The sequence below is a fragment of the Passer montanus genome, unplaced genomic scaffold (assembly GCF_014805655.1).
Source record: "Passer montanus isolate IOZ18808 unplaced genomic scaffold, ASM1480565v1 scaffold120, whole genome shotgun sequence".
In the NCBI taxonomy this organism is placed as follows: Eukaryota; Metazoa; Chordata; class Aves; order Passeriformes; family Passeridae; genus Passer; species Passer montanus.
The window spans coordinates 1,230,647-1,244,650 of record NW_024358723.1 but is presented as its reverse complement, the minus strand read 5'-3'; positions in this window follow the sequence as shown (position 1 = coordinate 1,244,650).

The following is a 14,004-nucleotide window of genomic DNA, read 5'->3' as shown; positions in this document are numbered from 1 at the left end:
ATTCCCACCAGTTTTGTCAGAATTCCTAAGCTTGGTTAGCATGGCTGAGCTGTTGGAATAGCTATATTCCCCTCTTGTTTGTGTTGCCAGATGCCAGTGGAGCTTCCCAAATGGAATCCCAGATATTTTGGGGACCTTAAATCCCATCCCATTCCCACCAAATCCCATTGTCCAACCTGGCTCTGGGCACTCCAGGGATCCAGGGGCAGCCACAGCTGCTCTGGCAATTCCATCCCAGCTCTTCCCCACCCTCCCAGCCAGGAATTCCTAATTCCCAACATCCATCTAAATTTCCCCTCTGGCAGAAATACTCTTTTTTTTCATATGTGTCATTTCTTGAATAATTTTTAAGCTTGTTTGCTGTTTGTTCCACGAAGGAAGAGAACCGGGTCCATTATTGAGTGAAGAAAGACTCATCCAGCCTAAGCAGGAAAAGCTGTTGAGGGTAAAAGAGTTAATTTGGTTTTTGTTGAGTGTGGGTGGTTCTGGGGCATCTGCACCTGGAGACAATAAATGCAAATCTGGCTCAAGGCCTCCAAGTGACTTCTCAGCCCCATCAGCTGCTTGTGCTGTGGGTTTAAAAGGAGAAAAGTGGATTTTACTGGGATTTATCCACGTGGATCTCAGCAGTTACCAGAAAGGACCCAAAACTGGGAGTCCTGCTGCTTCTCTTTGGGAAGGTGCCTGATGCCAATCAAAATCTTCATGGAAAAAAGAATTAATCGTGGGGCAAGGATGATGATTGCACTGTAAAGAGTTTTCCAAGCCCTCCTTCCAGACTCCTGCCTCTTTAGTTCCCAGTGGAGGTGCAACCCATGGAAGTTTCCTTCCTTGGGTGGGTCAGCTGCAGAAATTGCACCCCAAAAGTCTGTGGTGTGGATTGTACAGCCCAGCCACCCCAGTGAGGTCTGTAGTGTGGGGTCAAATTGGGGAAAAACCCCAGAACCCTCCTTGCATGCTGTTTGGGTGAGGGGTGTGTGCTTTTCTGTGGTTTCTCATGGAAATATTTAGGGTTTATTATTATTTATTTAAGGTTTTTCCCTTTTTATGGGAGGTTCCCAAATCTTGTCAATTAAACAATCAATCCTGTAAATTATACATATTAAGTATAGAGGTGTAAGAATAAATGTTTGTTCAGTGTTTTGGGATCTTAAGTCAATTAATTGCATGTCTGGAAGTAAAACCCAAATGTTTCTTTTCTTTGGAGCAACTGAAAGAAAAAACTTATATTTCATATATTTATACATATATAGGTTTGGTTTATTAGTGACTGTAAAATGCAGAATAATCTTCATTAAACCTAAGGAAACCTTTTCCTGCTGCAAATTCCTGCTGGATTTCGTTGTATCTCAGACTGACAGAACACCCCACACTGTGCTTAAGATGTTTTATTCTCATTCCTTCTTTTCCTCCTCTGGGTTAGGATTATTTATGTGCTCAGCCAGCAGCTCGGGGGTGGAAGGAGGGAGTGGGAACGGAGGTTGTGCTTCAGGATAGCAGAAAAATAACGAACAAAAAAAGGAATTATCGCGAGCGGCTGTGCCCGGGCTGGGGTTCCCGTGTGAGGGAACATTTCTGCATCCCGGGGGAAGCTGGGGCTGACCCGGGGCGAAGGAGGAGCGACGGGAGAGGAGCGCTGTCCCCACGAGGTGGCAGGAGCTGCCTTCCTCCGTCCATCCATCCATGGATGCCATCGCTGCGCCGCTCGGGAGCGGAGCCGGGGCGCTGCGGGCACAGCCGATCCCAGCGCTCCCGGCAGGTGTCCCGGGAATGCTGCGGCCGCTCAGCGCTCACACGGAGCGGGGCTGCCGCTCTCCTGCTCGGATCCCCGCACACCGCGCTCCCGGCTCAGTTTCGGATGGATGCCATCGCTGCGCCGCTCGGGAGCGGAGCCGGGGCGGTCCCAGCGCTCCCGGCAGGTGTCCCGGGAATGCTGCGGCTGCCCAGCGCTCACACGGAGCGGAGCTGCCCTCTCCTGCTCGGATCCCCGCACACCGCGGCCCCGGCTCAGTTTCGCTGCCACGTGGGGCGCAGAAAGGACTTTGCCAGGGGCAGGATCCCGGGAGCAGCTGGGGCTGGGCTAGGGCAGGCTGGAGAGCAGGAAAGGTTCTTCCCAGAGGGTGGAATCAGCACTGGAACAGCTCCCCAGGGAATGGGCACGGCCCCGAGGCTGCCAGAGCTCCAGGAGCCTGTGACCAGCGCTGCCAGGGATGCCCAGGGTGGGATTTCTGGGGGTCGGGGGTGATCCCCGTGGGTCCCTTCCCGCTCAGGACATTCTGGCTTTCTGTGAATGGTTTCTGAGTTGAAAAGGAAGCAGTCCCAGCTCTCAGGAGCTGTTCTGGTGGCTGTCAGCTCTGTGAGAAAACTGCCTTCCTTCCCTCCTACCTGGAATGGTTTTTCTTTCTGCGTTTCCAGCTGCTGCCTCCCCAGCTGGAGTGAGGAGCAGCCTTCCTCAGGATCAGGTATCCCCACGGGCTCCTGAGGGCCCTCAGTCCTGCCCCACACTTGTCACAACCTGAGCTCATTTTTAACTCACCTCTCACTTTCCCACTGCTGCTGGATCCATTCCTCGATATTCCCTGTAGTGCTCGGCTGCTGCTTTCTTGTTTCAGTGTCCGAGCGTTCCTGGCTGGTTCCTGACCCCTGGTTCTCGTGCTGGCCCCACTGAGTCTCTCCTTTCCCAGAGATTTTCCCTGGAGAACAGCCCCAGCCTGTCCTGGAAGCACTGAGCCAGGTGCTGCTGCAGCTTCTGGACCAGTTTGTCTCTGAGTCTGGGGTTTGGAGCTTTGCCCGCACAGGAGCAGGAGGAATTCCCTGTCCTCCTGGTGGGCATCTTCCCCTGCATCTCCTCAGAATGAGAATTCCCAGTTTGGTTATTAATTACAATGTTACCAAGGAACGTCAGTGTTGTGGGCACTGCTATTTTTAGCTGTAGCTGAGAAGGGATAAATACTGAGCTTTGGAATCTCTGAACTGCTTTGTGTGTGCCAGCCATGGAGACCCCACCCCTTCTGTCAGTTGCTGTCAGCATTCAGGTATGGTTTTTCTAAAATCCAACCACCATCCTGGTAATTAATCTGCCCCCCCAAGCTCCCTCCCTGTCAGCCTGGCTCGTGTTGCATGGCTGGTCAGTCCCATTAAACATTCTGGAGCTTTTGGGGGCTGCTCACAAGTTCTGTGAAAGCTTATCTGTGATAAACTCAGATTATGGTCAGTTAATAATCTTATTTAAACAGTGATTGAATAGAAAATGTTTAATTGCTATAATCAAAAATGAATATTCCCCTTACAAGCACAAAAGAGAAGTATTTGTTTTGTGCATTCTCTAAGAGTTACTGTATTGATTCCCGATAACAGATCCAGGCTATTACAATAATTTCACTTGGTAATTCTTTTAAAACATCCTTTTTGTCCTTTCCCTTATTGGTAAAGTTGTGTTTTTATTCATCTCTATAACTTTCCTCATCTTTTGAGTGTTTTTGCTAAGTGATCCCTTTGAGTAATCTCCATTGGCTGCAAGGCTGATTTTCATTTAAAGACAGATTTGTTGTGCCTGTTATTAATACACAGCACATTGTGATGATGGAGTGTCCTGGTTTGGGCTGGGATAGAGTTCAGCTCCTTCCCAGGAGCTGGGAGTGATTTGAATTCAGAATCAGGATAATGAGCTGGGGTTAAACCACCAGGGGCTGACATTATTTCCCTGCAAGGTGAGATGTTCTCCCAGTGCCATAACCTGCCCCAAGATTTGGCAAGAAGTTATGCAGAAGTAATAAAGGAAATAAAAATTCTTGTGGCTCATAATTAGGGCTGTTTTGAAGAGGATTTTTCTCTGGTGGTCATTTCCCGGCAGTGAAACTGCAGTGTTTCCATTCGTGGAAGAGAAATCACCTCAGAAATAACAAATAGATCAAATTTGTGCATCTGAGCAAGCCCTGAGCTAAAATGGTGTAAAATAGGACAGTGCTTAAGGCAGAGCCCTCTGCTTTTCCTGTTTTGCTTTTCTTCACCAAGGCCTAAGCCACTGCTGGAAAGACTCCCTGTGTAATTCCCTGCTAACTGGAAATTGGAAAAAAAATGTTCCCCTCAGCTCTTTAAACCAAGAGCTGTTGGTAATTTCATTCTCTCCTGGAGTGTTACTCCAGTGGTGATGAGATTTAGCCTAATCTGCATTAATGCTGCCTTTTAGCATCACTTTAGGAAGGAGCCCAAAACCCCACCTGGAGCTCCACAGGGCTGTTCTGGAGCCGGCACAGAGCTGGAGATCCATCCTTTATAGGGAATAATAAATGTTAATGCACTCCTTAGCATTTCAATGTCATGATTAAAAATTCCAGAGCCTTATTAATTGAATATTTTATATTCCTGCAAATGGCCTTGATCCTCACAATGGCATACTAATTCCAAGGGAAGGGAGAGGGAACATGCTCAGATTCCTGCAAGGAGTCCCTGCAAGCAAGGCTTTTAAACTGACTGCATTAATGGGTTCTTGGGCAGGTCACTGTGCATGAAGCAGGGACGTGGAGGCAGTGTGGATGCCTTTGCATTTTGGATTTCTGGGGTTCCAGAGTCACATGGCTGGTTTGCTCTTGGTACTGCAAGGAGAAACTCAGTAATGGATTATCCCAGGGGATTAAAATTCTGTAGGTTTCAGTCACCAACTCATCAAAGACACCAGCGTGGTGATTCTGGGCTGTAGAGCTGAACTTTTACAATTTAAGGAAATTCCAGGCTTTTCTTCCCCTGAAGTCACAAAGAGTGAGGTGGTTTGACAAAAAGGAATCCATGACCTTGTTCAGGAGATGAGGAGGAGCAGCTGAGGGAGTGGGCTGGGAGGGCTTTTCCAACCTCAGTGATTCCAAAATTCCCAATTCAGTTTTCTCCTAACAGAGCTTCCATGCAGGTTATTCTAGATTTCAAATACGTTTCTTGCTTTTCTTTCTCACAGACTGCAAAAATGGTAATTAACAAATAAATAAGCCATTAAGACTGTGGGAGGCAGCCAAACCTGCCCCTTCTTTTGTGGTGCGGAAGTCCATCAGTGCATTTCTGGTGAAATTTAGTGTCAGGTGTGGAGTTTTTACTCCACATTTTTATGGCTATCCCAGCTTTCCATCCACTGAGACTGAGCACGGGTCAGGCACATCTTTTTCCTTCCCCTCTCTCCTATTTGGAGAAAATCTGACTTTACTTCAGCACTTGTAAGAAAAAAAAATCCAGTTAATAAAATAATTTTCCAAGAGCATTGGTGTCCCAGCTGGGCCTGGGAATTATCCAGGAGGCTGGAGAAGCAGCAGCTGCGAGGGAGGCGGTGATGCAGTGAGAAGGGAAGCAGGGAGCCACTCTGGGTTGCCATGGCTACTCCATCCCGTGTCCCTTTGGATGGCTTCATTCCAGGGCTGGCAGTGCTGGCACTGAGCCCAGCAGGGCCAGGCACACTCGGTGTCCCAGGGCCACCAGTGGGGCTGCAGGAGCAGCCGGGGCACTGGGGGGTCCAGGAGGGCAGGGAGGGGTTGGGAGCTGCTCGTGAGGATGAGGAGCAGCTCAGTGGGATGTGGGAGGGGTTCTGCTGCCCAGCACTGGCACATTTCCCTGGGGAAGGAGGAGAGACACCGGAGCCCTCGACTTTCAGGGAATTCTGTTCCCTTGGAGCATTCCTCATGCAGGATTTGTGCAGTGGTGCTGGCACTGATCCCCTTTCCCTGTTCGTGCTGGGATCCCTGTGCTCCAGAAGAGGAACCTGGGGTCTCCACGAGGGTCTGCAGCTGGAGAAGTTTGGGAAAAGCTGCTCCCAGGAGCTGGAGTGATTAGACAAAATAGAAGCTTAGATGGGGTGTTAGGAGGAAATTCCTGGCTGGGAGGGGGGGGAGGGGCTGGCACAGAATTCCCAGAGCAGCTGTGGCTGCCCCTGGCAGTGCCCAAGGCCAGGCTGGACACTGGGCTCCTGAGATGAGAGATGTGGGACGTAGGCAGCTCTTCAGAACGCTGTTTATTGCACAGGTGTCCCAGCAGCCACGGCTCCTGGGTGACAGAGCCATGCCTACAGCTTGCAGGCAAACCTGGAACCCTTAGTTCTGGTCACAGTGCATTATTTACTTTTCTTAGCTGAGCATCTTAATACATAGCAACAACCAGTCAGCATCACGCACAAACCTGTGCTGTTCCCTACAGCCCATCACAGCTACCATCATTACCATGTCATGGCCATTGCTATCCAACCTCATGAGTTACTGAGGTACAGTTTAAGCTTAAAGTTGTTTTTTCTTTTCTGTTTTCTTGCGGTGGAAAATTCTCAGACCTTTTTTCCACTTGCCACATCAGCATGTTTGTTTGCCTGGGGTATCTTCTGCTTTTCCTAAGGCCCATTTCTGCTTGGTAAAAACATCTTTTTTGTTTGTGGTCGACATATCCTTTGCTCTAGTCATAAAATCTCCTTCCAGCTCAACGTTTGCTTTTTTAGTTGTCCAGTAGTGACGGGTGCAGCAATTCTTAATTTAGACATCTCTTATTCTTCTGTATCAAAACTTGCTTCCATCTCTATTCTGCTCTCAGGTTCTACATTCAGGGAGTTTTCTGCCAAGCGTATTTGGGAAACTTTCTTGTCAAATTTTCATCTTTCCCAGCAGGCTGGGAGCTGCCTGGGACAGGGGAAGGCGTCCCTGTCCAGCCAGGGGTGCCACTGGATTCTTTCCAACCCAAACCACTCTGGGATTTGATGAAAATCAGCTTTGCCAACGAGCAGATAATCAAGAAAAGGGAAGGAGCAGAATTTGGATTATAATCTAACAGTAGAGCTGGAATATTCTGTCTTCTTTTTGAAGCATTAGCAACAGGTCTAAAAAGACACTGTGGCATTTTAGCCTTTCAGGGCTGCGGGAGGGGAGGCTGCTGTGTTAGGAAGTGATGGATGGTGCTCCCTGCTAAGTGCTTTTATTCTCCCGAGGTGTGAGGTGCAGCAAAGCCGAGCCCTTCCTCCTCACAGGCACTCACCTGGTGCTGCCCTTGGAGCTCCTCGGTGATCTCTGCTGCCACAGCAGGCCACGAGCTCCTGGCTGCTGCAGAGGCTGCCAGACCAAATCCCTGGTGCCTGCCGAGGGCAGAGCAGCCCCTGGAGGGTCTCTTTCCCCAGGGCTGATGGGTTAAATTGGGCACACAGCTCCTTTCCGGAGCTGTGAGGGATTTCAGAGCATTACAGCTTCGTGGTCTGTGCTTTTCACTGCAATTATTGCTCTGGAACCCCCTGGAATGTATTTACCTCTGCTCTCACTGGCAGAGCTCCTCTGGAGCACAAAGAGCAGCAGGAGCAGAGCTGAGGAAGCAGAAATGTGCCATTTTTTCCATTGCCAGCCCCAAAATGTGGGATTTGGGCACTGCTTCACCTGGGCAGGGCTGGCTGCTGCCAAGGAGGTGATTTTAATTTCCTGTCACAGGGGATTCACAGTGGTTTGAGAGAGGCAGGGTCTGACACTGGGTGGGTGCTGCTGATGCTCCTGAGGACAACTTCCATTCCTCACAGTCCTGGCATGCTTTGGGCTGGGAAGGGACCTCAAATCCCACCCAGTGCCGGCCCTGCCATGGCAGGGACACTTCCCACTGTCCCAGGCTGCTCCAAGCCCTGGCCTTGGGCACTTCCCATCCAATCCAAACCATCCCTGTGGTTCTGTCACTGCTCCCAGGGCAGCTGTGGGATCCTGGAGCCCATTCCCTCATTCTCTGGGAGTGGACATACCTTGGGATATGCTCAGTGCTTCCTGGAAGGCAGGGGCAGGAACCTGAAGCATAAACCCAGGTGGCTTTGGGATGATTCCTGCCTGTGTTAGTCCTCTCTGGAAACAAAGCCAAGAATCCCATTTTTTAATTTTTATTTTTATGCCTGGCTTTGTTAGTGTGTTCCCAGTGCCCCAGAGCTGCAGCTGAGCCATCGCTGTGTGACAGGAAAGGTGCCTTGGGGTGGGATAATGATGCTGGGACAAATCCCTGCCTTCTTTTGTGTCCCACTCGAGCTCTGGAGTTGTGCCTTGCTGACCCATCCGAGCCAGGCCCTGCACTGCTCCTGAGGGAGCTGAGCCTTCTCCAAACTAAACAGGGTGTGAACTTCCACAGGATCTCCTGTCAGCCCTTCCAACAGCAGGGAGAAGCAACCTCCCCCATGGCACACCTGCTCCCACCTGGGCTGCATCAATGGCACTGCCAAGCTCCTGATTCAGGATAAGGAGGTTGTTTCATCCTCATGCTCCCCTCATGTCAGGGTATCTTCCCTTCCAAAATCCCTTGGGGTGCCTGGAGGAGATCACTGGAGTGTCACAAGTGAGTTTAGCACACGGGACTGGGAAGCAGCTGGAAAAGAGTGCCCAGGAAAGAGGAGGCACAGGTTGGCTCGTGGTGTGGGGACAGGGAAAGGGGGGCTTCACTCACCTGGAGCCTCTCACAACCTGGTGGAAATGTGATAAAAATGAGAGGAAGAAAGAGTGCAGCACTCCTTCTTAGAGATAAGTTACATTATTGAGGGATTTTTCACCACCCCATGCTGTGTATCATGAAATTACAGTGAGATAAACAAAGTTTTATTTGCCCACAGTCTGGGAGACAAAGCCTTTTACTTGAGATTCAATTTCTACCACCCATGTTTCTGGAATTATAAATGTAATTAACTGGCTGTGGTGTGACAATAACAGCTTGGAAGTGCTAAACTGCTGAAGTTTTGTATGGAAAAAATCCATCCTTGTGCAAGCTGGAGGGGGCCTTTGCTGGCTGCTCTCCCTGGGAAAATGAAAGCAAAAAGCCATTTTTTTGCCATAAAGGAAAAACAGTTTTGTTGTTTAAAGGCTCTGGGATGTTTCCAAATTGTTCTGTTAAGAAGCTGAGAAATAAATACATATTGTAAAATGAATTTAATTTGGGCTGGCACAAAAATTCACAATGAAACAAGGATCATAAAAAGCCTGTGAGAACTCCAGGCTGTGAATGGACATTCCCAGGCATCTCTGTCTCTGTGAGCTCCATATTGCTTGGAAAATAGGAGTGCTTTTGGGAATGGCACAAGGAAATGCCCAATTTATTGCTGGAAGAGCCCTGGAATGCAGTCCCTGAGTGAGTGCAGCACCCAGCACCTGCAGTCCCCACTGTGCCTTCACCTTCCCTTGATTTCTTCTCTGCAATTGCTTTTAGAAATAGGATCCCAGAATCCCAGACTGGTTTGGGTTGGAAGGATCTTTAATCCCACCCAGTGCCAGCCCTGCCATGGCAGGGACACCTCCCACTGTCCCAGGCTGCTCCAGCCCTGTCCAGCCTGGCCTTGGGCACTGCCAGGGATGGGAATCCTGCATTATCCTGCTCATTGTGGGGAAAATGTTCCAGAAGGATCAGCTTGGGACTGAGCTGGCACAGAAAATGTAAACCTTGTCCAGTTTATAAGCACTGCAAAGGTCCTGCAGTGAGAACAGCAGGCAACTTCCCTAAATACTGGTGGTATCCTCCTTTTTTCATTCTGCCTTCCAGGGAGTAGGGTCAGGCACTGTGTGGGAATGCCCAGGCAGGGATCCCAAATTCCAGTCCAAACTCTCTCCTGGGATCCTGCCAGCCCTGAGCCCAGGGTGTGGGGACACTGGAGCACTCCAGAGATGAGCCTGGGAGTTAACCAGCCCCAGCTGATCCTGGGCCAAGCAGGAATCCATTCCACAGGAAAACCTTGGAGACATTTCATGGAAAATGTGGGAGTGGGTGCCCAGAGAGTTCAGTTGTTGTTTGCACAGAGCTTGGTTTTGTGTTTCCCTCTGAGAACCCAAACCCCACTGATCCAGCAGCACTTTCATTTTAGATAGAAAGAAAATAGAAACACTCATGTGATTTGTGTGAAACTCAGCTCCCCTCTGCCTTCCCAGGCTCACCTCAGGGTTCAGCTGGGCTGGGGTGTCACCACAATATTTTTATGAAAAATCCTTTGCTAGGATTTTCTCCTGAGGAGCTGAGGAGCCTCAGAAAATAAATGAAACAATAACTACCTGCTGCTGTGGAATGTGGTCTGGAGGTTGTGTACCAACAGGTGCGTCTTAGATTGGTCCATGAGGGTTGATTTTACTTAATGACCAACCATGGTCCAGCTGTGTGGGCTCTCTGAGAGTCACAAGTTTCCTTTTCCTTTTCCTTTTCCTTTTCCTTTTCCTTTTCCTTTTCCTTTTCCTTTATAGCATTTTAATATAATATATATCATAACATAACAGACCAGCCTTCTGAACCATGGAGTCAAGATTCTCCTCTCTTCCCTGGGCCCCTCAAACACATCCACGCTGGGGTTTGGCCTCTCTTGTTCCACCCCGGGGAGCACAACCACCCCTGGGTGTTCCCTGCACATCCTGCAGGTCTCTGCCTGCCCCAGAAACTCCAGGATGCAATTCCCCACCATGAAGCCCAGGAGCAGCAAATCAGCCCTGGGAGTTTATTTATAGATCCTGCAGATGCACGGAGCTTGCATTCCACTAAGCAGGGCAGGAACGGGGTGAATTCTTGCTCCAGTGCTGTGAAAAATGCTGTGGGTTTTTGCTGGAGTCTCCACAGGTTTGACCTGTGCCAGGTGATGGATGGTTCAGCTGCCAGAGGGTCTCTGCTGGCTGCTGTGGGGGGACAGCAGAAAGCACTGCAGGGGCAATAAATGATGTGGACACCCTGACCTTGGGGGGCCAAAAGCCCTGCGAGCAGCAAACAGAAATCTGAAGGAAGAAGTGTTTGAAAGAACTTTGTGCTTTGTTTTAAGGAAACCATTCAAGACTGTGGTTAAGCAATGTTGCTAAGAAACATGAGCTGTACGAGGATATAACCCGAGCTGTGGAAATCATCACTTGGCTTCTTGCTTGCACCACAGTCCCTTATCTCAGTCGCCATCAGCAGGGGCTGTGTGGAACACGTGTGCCCAGCCACCTCCTGCTGCTCCAGTACATTAATTTAGTCTCATTTACAATAATTAGCCCAAGTGTTCAGCACCCCCACATTTGCCAAGCACTGTGAAACCAGCCTTGCTCATCTGGAGAACACCTGCAGCAGCAGGTCCTGGAGGGGATGAGGCCAAGGCTTCCTTCTTCTCCTCTCCTCTTCCCATCTCCGTGTTGGGCACAGATTTGGGCTGCAGGGCTGGAAGGAGCTGCCTGGGCTCCCCTCACTGCTGCCCTCAGAAGCATCCCTGAGGATGACCATGGAGAGAGGGACGGGTTTGGTTCTTCCCCCACGGGCAGCAGCTTCTGCTGGCTCTTCAGCAGAGATTTGTGAACTTCTTGGAGATTCTTCCCACAGTTTGTTCTGCTGTGTCACAGATCTCTTAAGTGTCACAGAATCCCAGGATCCCTGAGGCTGGAGCAGAAGGACAATGCCAGAGAGGGAATGTGGCTCTGGAGCACAAGGACACTGGCAGACAGGGAATGTGGCTGTGGAGCAGAAGGACACTGGCAGACAGGGAATGTGGCTGTGGAGCAGAAGGACAGACAGGGAATGTGGCTCTGGAGCAGAAGAACAATGGCAGACAGGGAATGTGGCTGTGGAGCAGAAGGACAATGGCAGACAGGGAATGTGGCTCTGGAGCAGAAGGACAGACAGGGAATGTGGCTGTGGAGGAGTTTTGGGAAGGAAGACTCTCCAGTCACAGCATGTGCAGGGAGATTCGGCCTCCCGAGATCTGAGAGCCATTAATCATGTGGAATTAAGGCAGTTAATCAAGTCCCAGGAACTGACAGAAGATTGTCCCTGAGGCTTTTTTCCCTGCAGCTCTTTGGAAAATGATGGTTCCAGCTTTCCGCTCGGCTGCCCCGCGGGCGGAGCCGTCCCTTCGGAGAGCCCAAGGGCGGCCGTGGTGCAGCGCTGGCACTGCTGGGCCAGGGCCCTGCTGGGCTGGCACTGCCGTGCCGGGCTCACCCCGTGCCAGCAGGGATCCCGCAGGGGCAGCACAGGCCGTTCCCTGTCTGGAAGCTGAGGAGTTTCCCAGCAGAGGAGCAGGGTGTGCAGCTCGAGGCTCAGGCTCTGCTCTCGCTCTCCGAGCTCGTGCTGCAGCACTAATTCAGCTCATCTTTTCTCATTACATAATTTATGTCATTAATTTCACATCGAATTGCTCCAGATGCTGATTCTGCCCTCCTGGCTGGCACCTGCTTTCTTCCTGTCAAACCCTTCCAGGGGTCGGTGCCCCAGCCCAGGGCTGCTCCCTGCCTGGGGGATCTCCAGGGGCAGATCCCACCTGGACAGAGGCCACACCTGGCACAGCCTGCCCAGCTCACAGCCCTCTGGGATGAGCGGGACAGGAGCCCTGGGCCGTGTCCCAGCTGTGCAGCCACAGCACAGAGCTCGTGGGTGCTGGATGAAGGCATTCCTGCAAACAGGGACTTGGTGAGATCCTCGGGATGTCACTGTCACCCCAGTGCACACGGGGCTGCTGTTGAGGGGTCCCCGTGCAGATCTCTGGGGTTTGTGGGCACTGGGCAGTGCAGTTTGGGGACAGGGACATGGGGAAGGGACATGGGACTTGAGGTGGGCACTGGACCCAGGGAATGGCTCCCAGTGCCAGAGGGCAGGGATGGGTGGGAGATTGGGAACTGGGAATTGCTGGCTGGGCTGGAATTGCCAGAGCAGCTGTGGCTGCCCCTGGATCCCTGGCAGTGCCCAAGGCCAGGCTGGACACTGGGACACCCTGGGACAGTGGGAGGTGTCCCTGCCATTCCCTCCTTCCCAAACGGAGCCAAGAGCAGCTGTTCTGTGTCCTGTCCCAGGGTTATTCTCTCATCATTCCCGTGTGGCTCAGGGCTCAGGACCATTTTCCCCATCCCGTCCTGCTGGTGGCAGTGGCAGCAGCCGCTCCAGGCGCGGATCCCGGGGAGGGCAGAGCGGGACACCCCTGCCGGTGTCCTGTCATTGCCAGCAGGAGCAGCAGGTGGCGAGCCCGGCCCGGGTTTCGCTGCTGCTCCGGGCTGCGGGAATGAATCCCTGGGAGCAGCAGCCCCGGCACTGCTGGAACGGGTGTGCCTGCCTCTGGCACAGGAGGGACAGCTCCTCCCGTGCTCCTGATCCAGATCTTGCCTCGGATTTGCCTCGGGCTTGTCCCTCTGAACAGAGTGCCCAGCCCTTTCCACCCTGGCAGGGAACATGGCAGTGCCCGTCCTGCCAGGCTAAAGATCCATGGGCAGTGAGTGCTCTCAGCTCAGTGAGGGAGGTCCTGCTGGGTGCCCTGCTCTGGGGCAGGGCTTGGAATTCACAGAATCCAAGCGAGTGCTCTCAGCTCAGTGAGGGAGGTCCTGCTGGGTGCCCTGCTCTGGGGCAGGGCTTGGAATTCACAGAATCCAGGAGTTTGGGTTGGAAGGGACCTTAAATCCCACCCCACCCCACCCCTGCCAGGGCAGGGACACCTCCCACTGTCCCAGGCTGCTCCAGCCCCAGTGTCCAGCCTGGCCTTGGGCACTGCCAGGGATCCAGGGGCAGCCACAGCTGCTCTGGGAATTCTGTGCCAGGTCCTGCCCACCCTGCCAGGATCAATTCCTTCCCTATATCTCACCTCAATTTCCTCTCCTCCCTTGTCCTGTCCCTCCATCTCTTGTCCAAAATCCCTCTCCAGGTTCTTTGCAGGCCCCTTCAGACACTGGAAGGATGAACTGCCAGGGAGCCCTTGGAGTTTTCAGCTGCATTAAACCTCTCCAGAGATATGACTTGCTGTTTTTAATATTTTTTTAATCAGTCTGTGGAGAATAAATTAGCCTAGGTGGGAGATGTGGCTGCAGGGAAGATAAAGAGGTCAGGGACTGTCCCTTCAGGTCTGTGCTACCTGCTCACAGCCCTCCTTGACCTCAGGGAAGAAAGAAGTTGGTTCAAATTGGAGTTACTCAGTTTAACTGAGATAAATAACCACACACAGCACAACAAACCTCTCTTGGACAAATTACTTTGAATTAAGTTGCAGGAATAACTTATCTTTTTCTGTGGCTACTTCAGGGGGGAAATTGCAAACATTTTTTTGCAGAATGTGGCAAGGGATGA